The following is a 16880-nucleotide window of genomic DNA, read 5'->3' as shown; positions in this document are numbered from 1 at the left end:
ATGGAAAAAGGAAACGGATAGTAGGCAATTTGAATATATTCTGAATGTTTCTTGCTTCCTGCACACATGGTGCAGGGTTGGCACTGCTGTGTAGGTTTGGACTTCCACCCTATTCTGTTCCCTTCAGCTGACAGCAATGCACTATCTCAAGTGAGACACTTGCACTCAGTACAGACACAGCAACAAGGACACATCCAGACATTCACAAAGGGCTGCAGCCAGTTAAGCCTATTCCTGGAGACTTCATATAATGTTGTTAATGCCCTGGCTTACTTCAGGTAAATGGTACCTGGAAGATCTACTTTGATGTTGTCATTCAAGATATGTATATGTGTGCATCTTGACATACAAAATGTATTCATTTGCATGAGCAGCAACCAAAAAAGATGTAGAGGTGTCTACTGTGAACACACATTCCCAGTATGCTGAGAGAAAAAGTGTGAAATGGGATGATTAGTTATACTTTTACATTATGTGAAAAAGGATGGTTTTGAAAAGGCAGGATCCATTCCCATTAGGATAACCAGGTGTTTTACATATTTGTCAGGACCCTTATGGCTTCTTAAGGATCAGTGTATCTGGGACAATATCAATATTGGCAAGTTATAACATTTCTGGGTGTACATTTAGGACCCATGTAAGCTGTTGGGTTTGTTTAGGGAAAGGAACTGAATACTCAGAAATGAGTTTGAAGGAATCTGAATGTAACCTTTCTTGGATGATTTTAACACACTAGCTGTAACGGTTGTGTAAAGGCCTGAAACAGAATATACCTGAAATGACCTCTACCTTTCCTCAATTGCACCAGAGTTCCCCTGTGTCATGGTTTAAACCCAGTCAGACAGCTTGTTCACTCAGTTCCCCCCCTTCTTGCCCTCCCCCTGCTCCCGGAGGGACAGAGAGGAGAATCGAAAAGAATGCAACTCCCACGGGTTGAGATAAGAACAGTTTAGTAACTAAGGTATAACACAAATCACTACTGCTACCACCAATAATAATAATGATAAAGGAAACAACAAGGGAAGAGAATACATCTCACCACCAGCCGACTGATAACTCCCCCCCCCCCCCAGCCCAACCAATCACCAACCGATTCCTCCTCCAACCCTGCAGTCTCCCAGCCCTTCCGGCTAAATCCCCGTTACATCCTGGGCATGACGTGCTGTGGTATGGAATACCTCTTTGGTCAGTTTGGGTCAGGTGTCCTGTCTCTGCTTCCTCCTGGCTTCCCCTCCTCCCTGGCAGAGCATGGGGCTCACAAAGTCCTTGGCTAAACCAAAACATCCTTGTTATCAACTCTGTTCCCAGGCCGAAAGTCAAAACACAGCACTGCACCAGCTACCAAGAAGGAGAAAAATGACTGCTACTGCTGAGCAAAGGACACCCTGACTTCACTAAACTGGTCTGTTTAACTGAGTCTACTTAATCAACTGGTTTTACTTCTTATATATATATATATATATATATATGTATATAAAAATATATATATAAAAAAAAGAATTTATATATCATTGTATATGTATTTATATGAAATACATATAAATTATGTATATATATGTATTTCATTGACTTTTTAAAGCTATTGGCTGAAGATCTTAAAAGACATTAAGCTCTAACGTTTTACATTGATATGGCCTTTTCATACTACCTGACATTTTAATCTACTTATACACATCCACTTATACTGAAACTTGATTTTAAACTACAGGTATGTTACACATACATCTTCATAATGCCATATGATAGAAAATCTTATTTTGTTACTCACAGATTCTCTGTTGCTCACTATATTTTACAAATAATTTTTGGCTGTGCAAGAATTTACAGTGTAATGCTTAGCAACATATGTAGTCATACGACTGAATTTGTCTTAAAATGACAGTTCACTTAAAAAGTACAATTTAATATGTATAGAAAAAGTTCCCTGAGGAAAAAAAATAAATAAATATCTCTAGTTATATATACCTCTGTAAATCCTGAAGGCCTTCCAACATAAATTCAGTTTCTCAATGAATACACATAGTATCACTTATTTGAAAGAAAAAAAAAAAACAACCAGAAAGTAAAACTAAATTACAGTATTAATTGTACATCATGCAGATTGAGTAAATTTTTTAGAAGGGATTATCACAAACTTTGACAGGGTAAGTTTGCTTGACTGTTCCATACATGTAAAGGTAATATAAAACCAAAGCATTTTTTTCAATATTATCTACAAGAAAGAGCATGAAGAGAAATAACAAAGCAGAGATCACTTTTGCTCACCAGCTTGGACGGTGTAGATTTCATTGGCAATTAGAGAAATAGCAACTCCAAATGTGCTTTCTCCCCTGTTCTGGCTTATCTTCACATAGCAACAAAGCATGAACAAAGCTGTTCAATTAAAGGAAACATTAAAAAATACAATAAGTTATTTGCATCATCTCAGTGATTTGGGATTGATGTCTTGTACCTTTTAATAACACAGCTTGGTTTTTCCATCCTCACTGGGTCTCTTGCCAGTCATCAGGCTTTTCCAGCTGCAGACTGTGGTCATTTACAGTTTTATAGACACTAGAGAGGTCTGTGTGAAGGATAAGAAAACACAAATTAGCTCTTGCAGATTGGCCTCTGTCAATGCCGGCTTTGTGCTACAATATCCTCATTCAAACAGTTGGATATATCACTTTAGGCATGTTGTGTCAAAGAATTATTCAGAAAATTACTAGAAGGATGGTTTCCCTTTGTGTGTTGTGTTTTTGAAGCTTTTGAGGACTTCTGAACATCTTTGAAATGCAACACTATATGTGTATGTTGCAAAAGGGAGCGGTAGCCAAGTTGAAAATTTAAGTCAGGCATTTTGTAAAGAAACAACAAAATGCAAATGTCCTCTTAATTAATAGCCAAAACAAAAAGGGAAAGGCCTCCTTTTTACATTTTTTTCTCTTTCTAAATGAAACTGTGATCGTGCAAATTGTATGTTTCCAGTACGCAATAATTTCCTAAACTGTGTGCTTTACAAAGAAATCCCAAAATCTTTGACTTGATTCCCCAAATTTATTAATAACTAATAAATTTCAAACCTTTTTACAGGAAATTTGCCAAAACATGTGGCATTCATTATCTAAATAATTCATTGCGATCTATCCACTCAGCTTTATTATTAATAAAATTTTCTTTGAAATTGTTGAAAATCCTATGGATTTTAAATTAGTTAGATTCTGAAATTTTTAGAAGTGTCTGTGTTATTATTCATATTTGACAGTGTTGAAACTGTCTTTTCCTGGTGGAATCAAAGAAAATATTTTTTCCTCTAAAAGGAGTGACAATCATAGTAAGCCACCAAAACATCTACTGCTCTATAGCATTAGCCTAAATGTTCGACATCTCTTGCAGACTGGATCTGACAATCATTCCTGTTTTCTTTGAACCATCTCCCTCTTCCTGTCTCATAACAAAAAGGGGAACATTTGGCAGGAGAGGGGTGTTCATTTGACATGGACTGGTTCATTTTACCCATAACATATTACATCATTCAAGATAGATAGTTTCTAGAAAACACTATTTGTAAACAGATACCTGCATCTACTTAATTAACTTTAAACTGCATTCATTTTATGGAGTGTAATCAAGATCTCATTTCTAGTACCAGCATATTCCTCTGCTTAAGTAAACCCTTTACAGAGAAGCATAAAGTTAAATGCTGTTCTTAGGGATGTTTTTCTCAATTGCGGCATAATAACAGACATGGCCCAGACCTTGCTCATTTTGTCCAACTCCTGACTGTACATATGAAGACCATATATCTCCTTGGAAAAGCGTTTTTGTCATAAGTGGCTTTGTATTGTCATAGAAAGTCAGAGACCTGAATTTAGCACTCCATAAAACACTACTAGCCTGGTATGCTCTGTGCTAATACTTACGTATAAACACAAGACAAAAGTCACTGTAAATACAAACATTTGCCCTTTGCTTCTAATACGTCTCTTTTATGAGGTTTGAATGTCCAGTAATATCAGAACTGAAAACCTTTAGATTTATTTCTGCATGGAATGAAAATGCTTCTTCCTAGAGAGTTTTTATTTGCTTACCTGGATCTTTCCATATTTATGAAGAGCGTTCTGTCCATTTATTGAGTTGTTTCCTGGCATTAGAGGTCAGAATGCACTGTCAAATGAGGAGGGTGGGAACATCTAAGAAAAAAACAAAAACCAAAATACAAAAAACAAAACAAACAAAACGAAAACTGAAAATATGAAAGCAGGGGATAAAATGGAAATACTAAAGAGATATTTAACATTCCTATAAAATGTAGCAGGTTTAATACATGACCAGTGTGGTGATTCAAAAAAATGAAGAGAGAAAATCATATACTTCTTTGTGAAACCATTCTTTTCAGGGTTTTCACAGTCTCTAATATTAATTATGTAGTCAGATATGGTATTTTGATATGTGTGGACAATTAAAAATTCTTAGTTTGTACTCTGAAGGATGCAATTTAACATTTAGACCCTAATTTTGCCTCTTCTCCCATTGTTAAGACTTTTATGTCAGAAATGAGATATTCTATCATGGGTAAAATAAAACAGCTACAATCAATCTGCAAAGGGAGAAGTTATTTATTATTTTTTTCTTTCAAACATGTTGTACAACTGCATAATATTCTTCTGTTAGAAATTCTGTTGCAGTGAGAAACACAATAAGTATTGAACAGCATAAACCAACATGCCTTGCACTATACATTTCTATGAAATTCTGTTCTCATTTCAAATTTTTCTGTTCAGTTTGACAAACTATAATACAGCATTCAGCTTCATTTTCCCTCAGGTGGGTATAAACTTTCTACTAAAATAATTTAAACATGAAATTTGGCTGATAGTGAAAAATGTTCACAAAGCCATTGATACCACAATCATAAATTTAAATGCCACTTTTTGAGTAGATTTCACAGTGCAAGATATACATTCAAATAGCCTGAATACTAATGTGAGGTCTCCGCTACAGGTTATTTTTGATAGCCAGGTTCTTTCCTACAAGATTTTAGCAAAATGAAAATACCACAAGGCATCTGTGGTGATATATTCCCTTTAAAAAAAAAAAACCTTTCAACTGAGTTTCACCTATTATTTCCTTCTGTATTGCACTTTTGTAGTATTTTTGTAGAAAATCTTTAAAAATGTACAAAATGTACAAAAAAAATACCATACTGTATGAAGATTCTCAACTATTTCTATCTAAAAGCCTTGAAAACGCAATCCATTTATTTATCTACCCATGTTCTTTGTGCTGGCATTGTAAACTGTTGTTGTAATTAAGTTACTTTCTACAGGTTTTAGGAAAACATTAAAGTAGGACCAGGTTAGGAATGAGAAGTTCTGTCTTATTAATGAGTTTTAGGCAAGTTCTATGGAAAACAGTAGTTTCTGTTGTTATTTGCATAACATATGTTGGAGCTTGCTGAGCAACTTACGTGGAACTCAGTCTGAAAGTAATTAAGAATATAGTATGCAGTAAATAAAAGTTCCAAGTCAACAATTCATTTCTCTGCTTTAAAAAATAAAATCACTAACAGGCTTCACACTTGAAAGTTTATAGAGAAGCTGATACGAGTGGTATGATATTCCTTTCACTGTTCTTTACATGCAGCAGAAATGTAACATGCCAGTCAAAAATCTATTTTGTTGCTTTTTAGGACTGGCCAGACCTATCATATATGAAACCACCAGACACCCTTATTCTTTGGATGAAAATCATCTGAACACCTTTGCCTGTTCAGGAGCACACAAATAAGCCTGTAACACACATGTAAAACATCATTATGGTCTAGAAATAGCCAGAGAATTGACTCAACACTTTACAAGTGCTAATTTTAGTCTAGTGAATGGGATCACTGGATCCCATACAAATAAATAATCCTTCATGCAAACAAGAAAAAATTTGTCATCACAATAAGTAACTGCAGGGTTTCTTACAGATCTTTACAGAATTCACAGGAAATAAGTCATGAATATTCCTTTAGATATTCAAAAAATTACAGTCGGGGTTCAAGATTTGAAATACACACATTCTAATCTTTCCAGCATTGGATCTATATATAATCCTAATTTTATTTTATTTTTTCCAGATAATTTTTTTAACAGTTGAAGATGCCAAATTCTTCAGTTTCTGCAAATGTATAAACTGCAATCTAGTAAGTATTCATTACTGGGAAAAGGAAACTGCGGCAAAGAAAGGTGGGGTAGTAATATGAATAGTAGGAGATTCAGATATTAAAACTATAGATTTTATGCAGGCAGCACCTCCTGTGAATCCAGCACTCTTTTATGAAAGTCCAAAGACTTTGAAATATAGTAAACTAAACTGAACACAAACAGAAGGATACATACACACAAATAAAAACAACAACAAAAACAGTCCATATTTTTGTCAGATGAAATCTGCTGTGATTGCAGACAAGGTCCCAGTATGTTTTCTGCGTTGCTCTGCGTGTCTAGAATTAGAAGATGTAAATACCATCTGCAGATTTTACTGCTTGGACCCCTTGAACTTCCATAATTTTATAGCCAAAAAAGGAGATCTAAAAATATTGAGAAGCATCCAAAATTATCGGAGGAATGTTTAAGATAAAATAAATTAAAAAAAAAAAAAAGAAATAATTCATAAGACCAATATATTTCAATTACATAAGGATATTGGTTAGGAGAATTATACTACACTTTTATCTCTTTTGTTACAGCTTTGCAAGGAAATTCAAGAAAATCAGTAGCAGTTAAATACATTAAGTAGAATTTTGCTCTCAGCTGCACCAATGTAAAATGAGGCGACAGCACTGTTTTCAAAAATGTTATTCAAAACTTCATATGTTTCACTGTGAGCACACATGGACTAATTATCATTACTACACTATCATTAAAAGCAAACACACAAAGTCTTGAGTGTAGATACTGACAAAACATTTTTTGTGAGTTGATTTTCCTCTCATTTGAAAGGACTGAATTACAGAAATATATGTGTACTAAAAAGAGGTTTTCATTAATAGCAGCTCTCAGTATTTTGAGAAAAAACACTGCAAGTTTGCTTTTAAAGTATTTTTACTTCCTTTTACGCATTTTTATGAGTTTTATAGAAATAATCTTTTATATTTGTAACAGTGATGTTCATGGCAGCAATTCGTGCACATGTGCACTCTTCAGAATGCACAACTAGGAATCTGAACAGGTTTTTAAGGACAAAATGCTCACACAATCCTCTCTAAACTTTTTGCATCTACTCACACAATGCAAGGGATGAATTAACAATCATCAATATATTTCAAACAACCCATAGGCTGAAATATGATGGAATGAAGAACCCACTGAATTATTGCAAATATCAGAGTTGGTGAAAATCAAAATGTAAATTATAAATAGAAAAGATTATTCTGATGAAATATATTAAAGACAAATAAATTGGCCATCCCTATTCTAGGGATATGGATGTCATCCAAATCCTGTTCCATATTTTTCTGCCATTCCAAATACAAAAGAATGAAATGAATGCAGGTGATTGGAAAAACACATTGAATGAGGAAAAACACTAAGCTGCTTCATAAAGATGTTGGAAAGTAAAGTGATTAGGAAGCTAAACTGAAAGCCGAAATGACCTGATTTTAAAACTGTAAGTTGTTCAGAATGGCAGTCCAAGCAAGGCTCAATAGCTACAGGGTTTGCTTTTTTCTCTCACTTAGTTATTCCCACATACCTGATAGTGGCCTATGGAATGTCAGGCACCAGGTAAGAATAAACCAAATGGCACAGCTGACTTTCTGGAGACCCATGAAGCTGCTGTGCACAGGTGACTAACACTTAGCATGTAGGGATAACAGAAGTGTGTTTGGATTTCATCATTCACACTCTAGTGGAAGAAATTACCTTCTAAGTACAGAGGATATAAAAGTTAAGGAATCATTATCAAGGAACTTTAATAGACACTTTCAAAAAGACTTGACAGGAGAATTCAATGAAAAATGGAATGAAAAAATTTCTATAAACCCTTTTCCTTACTCAAGACTCAAGTTCTTTGACCCAGGAAAATTTCTACAGCATATAAAAGTGGTACTACATTAAAAGAGAAAACAACTTCATTCACTCCAACCGGTACTGTATGTCTTTAATGAAACATAGTACAAGGGGCACATCGATGCTGGTCAGAGCATTTGATCTTTGGAAGTGAACTGACTGGTTAGTCTTCTCATAAGAATCAGGCAGTATCTTCACCCGTATAGAAATCTATGAGTGACAAAGAATATCAAAGGATATTATTTGTTAATGGAGTTGGTCACATGTCACTGCCTGAGAGTACAAGCCCTAAGAACATGAGAGAAGATATTCCAAGTCTCTGAAGAGCCTGAACTGCATATTAGCGTGAACTATTCACCCAATTTTTTTGCTATTGTTATCATGTAAAGCGACTAAGTCAGTACATGAACACTACAGTTGCACCTATATGTTGCTGGATAGTCCTCCAAAGTCCACATGCAGGGAAGGGCATCTGTATAAATACATTTCCTTTACAAGATGGGAATCCTACTAATGTTGGGTAAGATCATATAACTTTGCTTACACAGCCTCTCTGTTGGCATATTGTCTCAGCTTGAATCCTTCTTACTACTATTAATCAATTTTTGAGCAAGAGGATTTTGAATGAGGTGTGACCTCCTTTGCAGATGATGGACAGAACACAAAAATTAAGACTCTCATATTTCATTCTAGATCTTCTCAGAGGACTTACACTGAAAAAGAAGCACAATAAAAATACGAAGTTTTGTTGAAGCCAAAGTGATTTTTTTGAAACATACAGGATTTCCATAAAGTTTTCAAAACATGAGTTCTTGGGCTGAAAGGGAGAATCATTAAAATACTTGTTTGCCATTACAAAATTGCATTTCAGCATATTCAGAAGTTTTAATAAAATTTCATGCTGTGATGTACACAGAGAAGTATTATAAGTAGATTACTAATGTTTGCTTTATTTACAATGTTATGAACATGCTAGTCCATATCAAGTGTGCTGAGACTGTAAGAGCTAGGAAGAGCCAAGTGACACCTCTACAAGACTACACTCTTTGTTAGGATGCTTCCAGTTCTTCATTACATGTTCAGATACAAAACCTTTCCCCTCAGAATACCAGAGCTGCTTCACTGCAACTCTTATACAGTGGTAGGGTAGACATGCTCTCTCAGGAGCTCAGTAGGGAAGAACTATTTTTTGTGCAACCAGTTTGGATGAAAAGATATTAAAACCTGAGATGCCCACAACACAGCCTGACAAGAAGGAAAGGATTTCATTTCCTTGTGAATGGAAAATCTAATCAGTAGCCTTCTCAGGAGGAACAAGAATGGCTTTAGTTGAACGTGCTGGATGCTTCTCCCTATTGGGAAGACAGCTACTAAATCCTTATAATGTCAAAAATACTGTTAGCTTCATGTACATATCTATATTATTGAGCATGTATGTCTGCATGTGTAAGAGAACATCAGTTCCCTACCAAAGGCTTTGAACATATTAAGGAGGCAATCACAGCCAAGCCTATCAGAGGCCTTTGATTTTTTCGTTTTGCAAAAATAAACTCAACATATGGATTAAAAAGATCACCAGCACTGATAACACCACAAATTAAAAGTAAGTTATAAAAATTTAGTGGTAAGTTACATTTTCTTCGACAGTTTCTGAACCACAGAAAGGCTTCCTGCAAAGAAAGACGTATTCGGTCCTCAAACCTCCCACATGAAACCCATCATCATAAGGCAGCAGTTGTCTCTACCTTAAATGAATACTGGATTTTCATCTGAGCAGTAACATGAGACCTCATAGCAGCTTTCCAGTACCTGAAAGGGGCCTATAACGATGGTAGGGAGGGACTCTTCTTTAGAGACTGTAGTGATAGGGCAAGGGGTAGTGGGTTAAAACTTAAACAGGGGAAGTTTAGACTGGATATAAGGAAGAAGTTCTTTACTGTAAGGGTGGCGAGGAACTGGAATGGGTTGCCCAAAGAAGTTGTGAATGCTCCATCCGTGGCGGTGTTCAAGGCCAGGTTGGACAGAGCCTTGGGTGACGTGGTTTAGTTTGAGGTGTCCCTGCCTATGGCAGGCGGTTGGATCTAGATGTCTTAACTTCTAACTATACTATGATTCCATGATTCTATGATTATTTTAATCTCTTTGGTGTAAGGAAGTGAAGATGATATTACGGTGACTCTATTGCTGTATCTCAAACAAGATTTGGAAAAGGGGATGGTTTTCAGATGTGAAAGTCCTCAGTTCAGAACAACAGACAAAATTTTAACTTTTTATGTGAAAAAAAAATAAAAATAGCCAAGCATTTGAAATCTGAACTTTTAAATAAGTCTTTTAAATATTTCATCTTTTAGCTGTGCAATGTCTACAGCAATAAGTTTTTCAATAGTCTTTTAAATGGTACTAATCAGGAATTTAAGTCCTAATTCTCCTGGAACTGACTGAAAAACAATAATACCTAGCAGATTGTAGACACTACTACAAAATTTTAGGCTGGAACTCCCTGGTTTTTAAGATTATTTTTGCATCATTGGTTGGAAGCCAGTGATTTTCAGTCCCTCTTTCAGCAGGAGGTGAAGATCTCATGGAAGAAAACAAGAATCCCTTAATGGGATCCACAAAGTGTGTTTCTTGTTGAAACTACTTGAGTCATTATCTACCCTGATGCATAATGTAATATGTGTAGCACTGAATTACAGGACTAGGATTTGGAGTTTAAAGGATTAAGGTGAACATACATCATACTTTTCAGCACTTACCAAATAATTTGTGACTCTTTAAAGAGTCTTACAAGGTTAAAAAATAAGTTGTACAGTATATTATTGCCTCTAACAATTACATCTCTCCTTTAGAAATGTTTACATTCCATGGCACTTTAGGACATCATTGTCAGAAGGGGTGGAAGAATGCAATCAATAGCTATTAGAAACTGCACAGCATAAGGGCCTAAGGAAGATAAAGTTCACAGGTGCATTGACTGCAACACTACTGCAGTAACAATGTGGTTTTTAGTCAGTGTTGAAGACTTTTAAAAGAGCATTTGTGAGAGACTGATCTGAAATCAGACTCCACTGTCCATTGTCTCAAAGATTGGTGTGAGGAACTGAAATAGGACTCCACCAACCACTGTCCAAGAGATGTGTGGGAGGAATTGAAATAAGACTCCAATATCCATTGCTTGGGAGAAGGGTGTGAGGAGCTGAACTGGGACTCCACCATCCATTGCCTGAGGGATGAGTGGGAAAGAGCTAAGACTCTTCTGTTCATTACTTTGAGGATTGGTGTGAGCTATTATTCCAAGAATTGCTGCAGACACACGTGTCAAAGAGCTGACTGCAAGACCAGGGAAACTGGACCACCAGGAGCCTGTAATACATGACGTGAAGAGCAGAAGTACTCCCCCTAACTCTTTGCAAAAGGGGAAAAGCTAATCACCAAGACACACATCACCAAGAGGCACATTGCCAGGGAGTCGCTGCCATGAGGATGACACCAGAAGGACACCTCCATGAGGACACTCTCCATCGATGACTACTACAGACCCTGAGGGACACCCCCCATGAGACATGGCCATGAGGGCAACTCCACGAGACACACTGCATGGGGTACCTTCAAGGGGACTCCAGAAGGACACCTCCATGAGGACACCCACCTCCGATGGACTCTTGGGGGAAACTCTGGTCTGATACTACGAGACTATGAACCCTGAAGAATTCCCATCACCAATGATGACAATCACAGATCTCTGGAACACTGCTGGATCTATGGTGTTGACTCACTCTTTCTCTATCTTTCTCTCTCTGCACCCCAAATTCTTACTTCATTTTCTACCTTTTTTCCAATCTGTCCTACCACTATCCCCTTTATTACAATAATATCCCTTTTTTACAATAACTGTCTTTTTGCAATTTGCAATAAACAAACTGTCCAATTATGGTATTTGACCTTGTTTGTGCCTTAATTTCACTCTTGGGATCAAGAACTAAAACAGGGTCCAGCACTGGAGTTTTTCTCCGATCGGATCCTGACAGCATTTTGTGAAATAAAATTCACATTTTCTAGTAATTGTGCCATTTAAAAAAGGCTTTCCTCACCGACAGCCCTGGACAATTCTAAGACCATTTAGGAACTTCATTTGCTACTCAACATACATTCCTTTCAAGTACTTCATGCCTTTTTTTAATGTCCTAAAATCCTTGCAAAATCACAGTTGCATTTTTTTTCTTTTATTATTTTTACTTGTTCAGGGCCATGCAACCTAGAAACTATTATTATTCAACAGTTTCTGGTGGGAATAAATGTTTTCCCAGCTCCTCCTTCCACTGCAGAAGGCAATTAGTATTGCACAAAGAAGGTAAGAATCCTTTCATAGGAACAGTGGATATTACTTACCTTGTGTCTGTCTGACATGAGGTGTTCATCACAAAAGGCTCTATCAGGTTTATTGCAGAATTAAAAACTAACCTGATCACAAGAAAATTTTTCTCCTAAAGCCCCATTGGATCACAAGTTTGGTTATATCCTAGGGCAGAGATTCCTGTGCCTTATATTTTTATTCTTGTGTCTGTATCTCTTGACATTCCTCTGCACCAGGAAAAGAAACAGGTACCTAAACCTACTGAGATTCCTGACACCCACAAGTATCTGACCAGGAGACAGAATTAAATACACTGATTCACTACTGACTGCAGACTATCAACCATGCAAGTGTTGCACAGCATGCTGAAAAAAAAGGAAGATAAGTGGAATATGTCAGGAATTTTAAGTTATTTTTCAAAAGAGAACTTATTGAAAAGGGAGTTAAAAACTGCTGGTTTATTGTTAATGAAAAAAAATCACAAAAAAAAGGAAAGAAGCAGAAAAGTTCTATATTTCTTTTGCGATGATATTACCCACCTTTTGTTGTTCTCTTTTCTTCTTCCCAGTCTTATTGGTGTAGATTATTTGTACACGATCTTCTGCAAAAAATGGTTTAAGGAATCAGAAAAATCTCCACAACTTTCCAAATTCTATTTGAAGATGAATAAATGTTTAAGGATTTTTAGGGATTGCAAGATTTTTCACCAACTAGAGCAGCACCATGCAGACATGTCCAGGATTCCAGACATCTGCGTCCCAGATCAGCTGAGATTCTCCGCTCATGCTGACAAAGAATTTATAGGTACTGACTCACAAGTGACCCTGTAAAAGCCAAGCCCAGTGCTCTATGGTAACATATTACAACCAGAATAGCCTTTGAAAGAGCATGTGTCTATTCCATGACCATGCAAGCTTACTGAGAGGATATGGGTTTTCTGGACAAGCTACTAGTAACATTCTCAATATCATGCCAAAGGATCCTATTTATGGAAAGAAACATGAAGTATTATTCCACTATTTTTTTTCTCCATATATTCTGCAGATAAAAATATTTTACACGACAACAATAACATATTTCTTAATGCTGTCTGATGTCAACATGTTGTTTGGGTAACAACGAAGTTTAATTCTTACTAAAGTGCTGCATGATATTTCTCTCCTTTAAAATAAAAATATGACAAGGCCTAAAGCAAGGCTTAGAAACAAACATTTAAATATTCCAGCTCTAACCACACTGCTTACAGAAGGAGTTTTGAATAAAGAACCTCCCTTCTCTCAGGAGCTGCTTTTAACTTTCAAATGAAGCATGACTAAATTCTAGCAAAGCAGATTTGATGTTTCCAATTAGCTCAGAGAGTTAAAAATAATAGTTGTGATGTTATCAGACAGTGGGTTCTGTGAATGGGAGCCACATCCTAACACAGCCTGCATGCTGGCAATAATTTCAGAAGAAACATAAAAATTACTTAATAACATAATTATGCATTCTGATTTTTTTGCATTATTAAATATTTTCCAAAGAACTGCTGCTCATAACCAAGCAACTGAGTTTTATTGTTTGGTCATACCTTTGGCAGACAAATTGACTAATCTGTCTTAAAACAGTAAGCTTCCACAACATTTTCACCCAGGGTCTGATCCAGATTTCTCTGGGAAAAAAACTCAAAAAAAAAGATCAATATGAGCCCTTCCCAGTTTTGTGTATTTTTGTTAGCTTGCTGTAACTTGATTACGAGCAATAATACCAGCCTAGGCCACTATCACCCAAAGCCTAATCTTTGCACTAAGCACAATTGCTGCTATTGGAGACAAGTGCGACAAGCCTGAGTCTTGCACTTTTCCTAACATTTAAAAATGTAAACAAAAAATGTTACATTACTAATGAGTTATTCTCTCTTTAAATTGTGCTTAATAAAATAAAAGACCCAATGCTATCGGTAACGTAAGAATCCTTTGTTCACATGCTGGTTTATTATTACTGTATTATCGTTGGCTCTAGCCTATGGCTTTTTTTGTAATTCTTATTGTTTCCTTGTATTCTCTGTTTATTTTTACAGCTAGTAAAAAACAGGCTCATCCAGGACATGCAGACTGGATTAAACTGAACAAAGCATTTTTAGAGTCAATAAACTAGTTGTTTAGCAGTTGGAGTTTGGTCAATAAAATGGCTCTTGTAAACTGAATGCAAAATGAGTAGGCAGCATTAACATATTTTTTTCAATATTTTTTATTTATTTTTAGTGTAAACACGAAGGACAAAATGCGGAACACAAATTTTGAACAACACACACATATTTTCCTGGGTTTCCTTCCTTGTTGAAAACACTACAATGTTGTCATTTGCACTTGAGATTGTATTGCTAACACATTTTCGACTTCTGTCACAGGAAATCAGATGGTGGTGCATTCTGTTCAAGACTACACAAAATCTAATAGGGTTGCACAGTGTGAGAAAAAGTAAAAAACTTTATTTGACAGAACCTTCATCTGACTCATGCGGTCAAATCAGTACCTGTCATCAGTGTGAATGCCTTTGAATACACAGAACTCAGTAAAATATTCTTTCTTCTAAATTGCCTCAGAAGTAGCATCAATTGCATGAGAAAGTAAATAGCTTTTCAGTAATACTTCTGTTTCCAGTTAATTTCATAACTCAATCTCAGGGTTTTGGGGAAATAAAAAAGCAAAACAAAACAAACTTATTCTGGGTGAAGAAATTATATTTAAGCTGGTGGTAAAATCTGTGGGCCTTCAGAGAGGTCAAATTTTCACCACCAGTTTTTAAGCTGCACTGTGATCTCATTGACATTATTTTGTCAGGAAAAAATTCACAGAGTATTTTAGAAAAAGAGATCACCTTTTCAAGGACTGATTATGATATGGAAATTGGCATGTCATAGAATACATTCTAAGCAGGGTCTCTTTTTTCCAACATTAGTTTAGAAAGATACTGACTTTTCCTTTCTTGGTTTTGTTATTTTTTTTTGCTTTATAGGGAAAGAAACATCCCTCATCCCTGAGTCCCTTCCAAATGTGAAACCAGTTTCAGCCAATAATTTAAAAAGAAACAGCAAATTGTATGCAAGGTTTGTCGCCTGTTATACTCTATAACAGGAGCTGCTACTGTCCTACAGTTTTTCCAGAAGTTTGTGAGGTTTGTTTCCTAACTTTATTGAGAACTTCTCCTATATCCCTGGAAATCCCTTGAAGAAGATGAGGAAGTCCAGCCTCTGAGCAGGAGGACTCCTTATATGGTAGACCTCTCTGCATCTATTATACTGCAGCTGTGTGCAAACCTCTTCCTTATACTAGCTAGAGGAACAGAAAAACAAGTGTAAGCTATACTGTGAACACGTTGTGCTAAGGAATGGAGCTCAGCTTTGCTTAGAACGTGGGTTTGTCAAATGAAATAGAAAGTTGATGAGTCTGAAAGGGGAACTAGGAAAAGATAATCCAGGAGCCATCATTCTCCATTCCTGACGTACATACCACTGTCAGTATCTTCAGGTCTGAGGCTTTTTCTCCTTGAAAAGTAAATACATATCAGACTATTCATTTGGTGATTAACAAGAAAACAACCCCAAACCCAGCACTGTAACCCTTGGAGACTCAGGTATAGCTGCACATTTACTCTGAAAATAGAGATGATCACATTTAATTGCTTCCATGCGTAGTTGGATCACAGATGTGACAGGCACTGTGCCTGACCACAAATTATTAATGAAAAACATTAGCTGGTATAAGTCCTGTTTATGAAAGAGTGCCAGTGGAAAAAGTCACAGGATAGTGGTATCCAGCTACTACACAAATGCCAAGGAAAAGCATATCAACAAGGGCTGAAGTTTATAAAAAGGATGCTGTGCTTTCTGGAATAAAGAGGTTTCTGACTGCATTAACTTACGTTGTTGTTATTTTAACAGTAAATAACTTGCAGACATCCAGATAGCTAATTGGCTGCTGGAGTTTTCATTTGGAATAATTTACAAAACCACAACACAAGATATTATGTAACGATTGGCTGTCCACGAGTATAATTTCACACCACGGCCCTATCTAAGCAAAATATCAGTTGGGCAGACATTGTCCATTTTTCCTCTTGTTTGGCTCCAGGTTAAAGACGTTGATTGCCAAGCACTGGGCTAGGCCTGTTAGTCCACCCCAGGCTCTGCAGGCTCATGTCACCCCAGGGGGAGCCCTCAATAAAGAGTGTCCTGGTGAACAGCTACCCAGCTCCAGCAGATACCTGGGACACTGCTTCCGGCACATCACTGAGGGCTACAGCAATGCACCTCCCCACGGGGTGTTTAGTTCCCATATTGCGTTTGCAGGAAAGGTTTTTAGTAGTGGGGAGGCTAAAGGAGCGGCTTTTGTGAGAAGCTGCCAGAAGCTTTTCCTATGTTAAATAGAGCCAATGCCTTGGTCAAGGCTGAGCTTCTCAGTGATAGTGGTAGCAGCCCTGAGATAGCATAGTTAAGAAAGAGTAAAAAA

The 16880-nt window shown here is 36.5% G+C and overlaps 1 long non-coding RNA gene across 1 annotated transcript; it reads right to left on the bottom strand.

Moving 5' to 3' along the window:
• Positions 1 to 2052: 2052 nt before the first annotated feature.
• LOC134159646 (uncharacterized) lies at positions 2053 to 13169 on the bottom strand. The gene is made up of 3 exons (XR_009963236.1): positions 12930 to 13169; positions 4071 to 4146; positions 2053 to 2563 (listed from the first exon to the last, which is right to left on the bottom strand). It is a non-coding gene; the product is annotated as an uncharacterized LOC134159646 (long non-coding RNA).
• Positions 13170 to 16880: the final 3711 nt, after the last annotated feature.

Source organism: Pezoporus occidentalis, unplaced genomic scaffold, assembly GCF_034315485.1.
Source record: "Pezoporus occidentalis ecotype Australia unplaced genomic scaffold, CSIRO_AGI_Poc_V1 ctg15, whole genome shotgun sequence".
In the NCBI taxonomy this organism is placed as follows: domain Eukaryota; kingdom Metazoa; phylum Chordata; class Aves; order Psittaciformes; family Psittacidae; genus Pezoporus; species Pezoporus occidentalis.
Note: the sequence above shows the minus strand (reverse complement) of the source record. Positions and strands in the feature narration are given on the sequence as shown.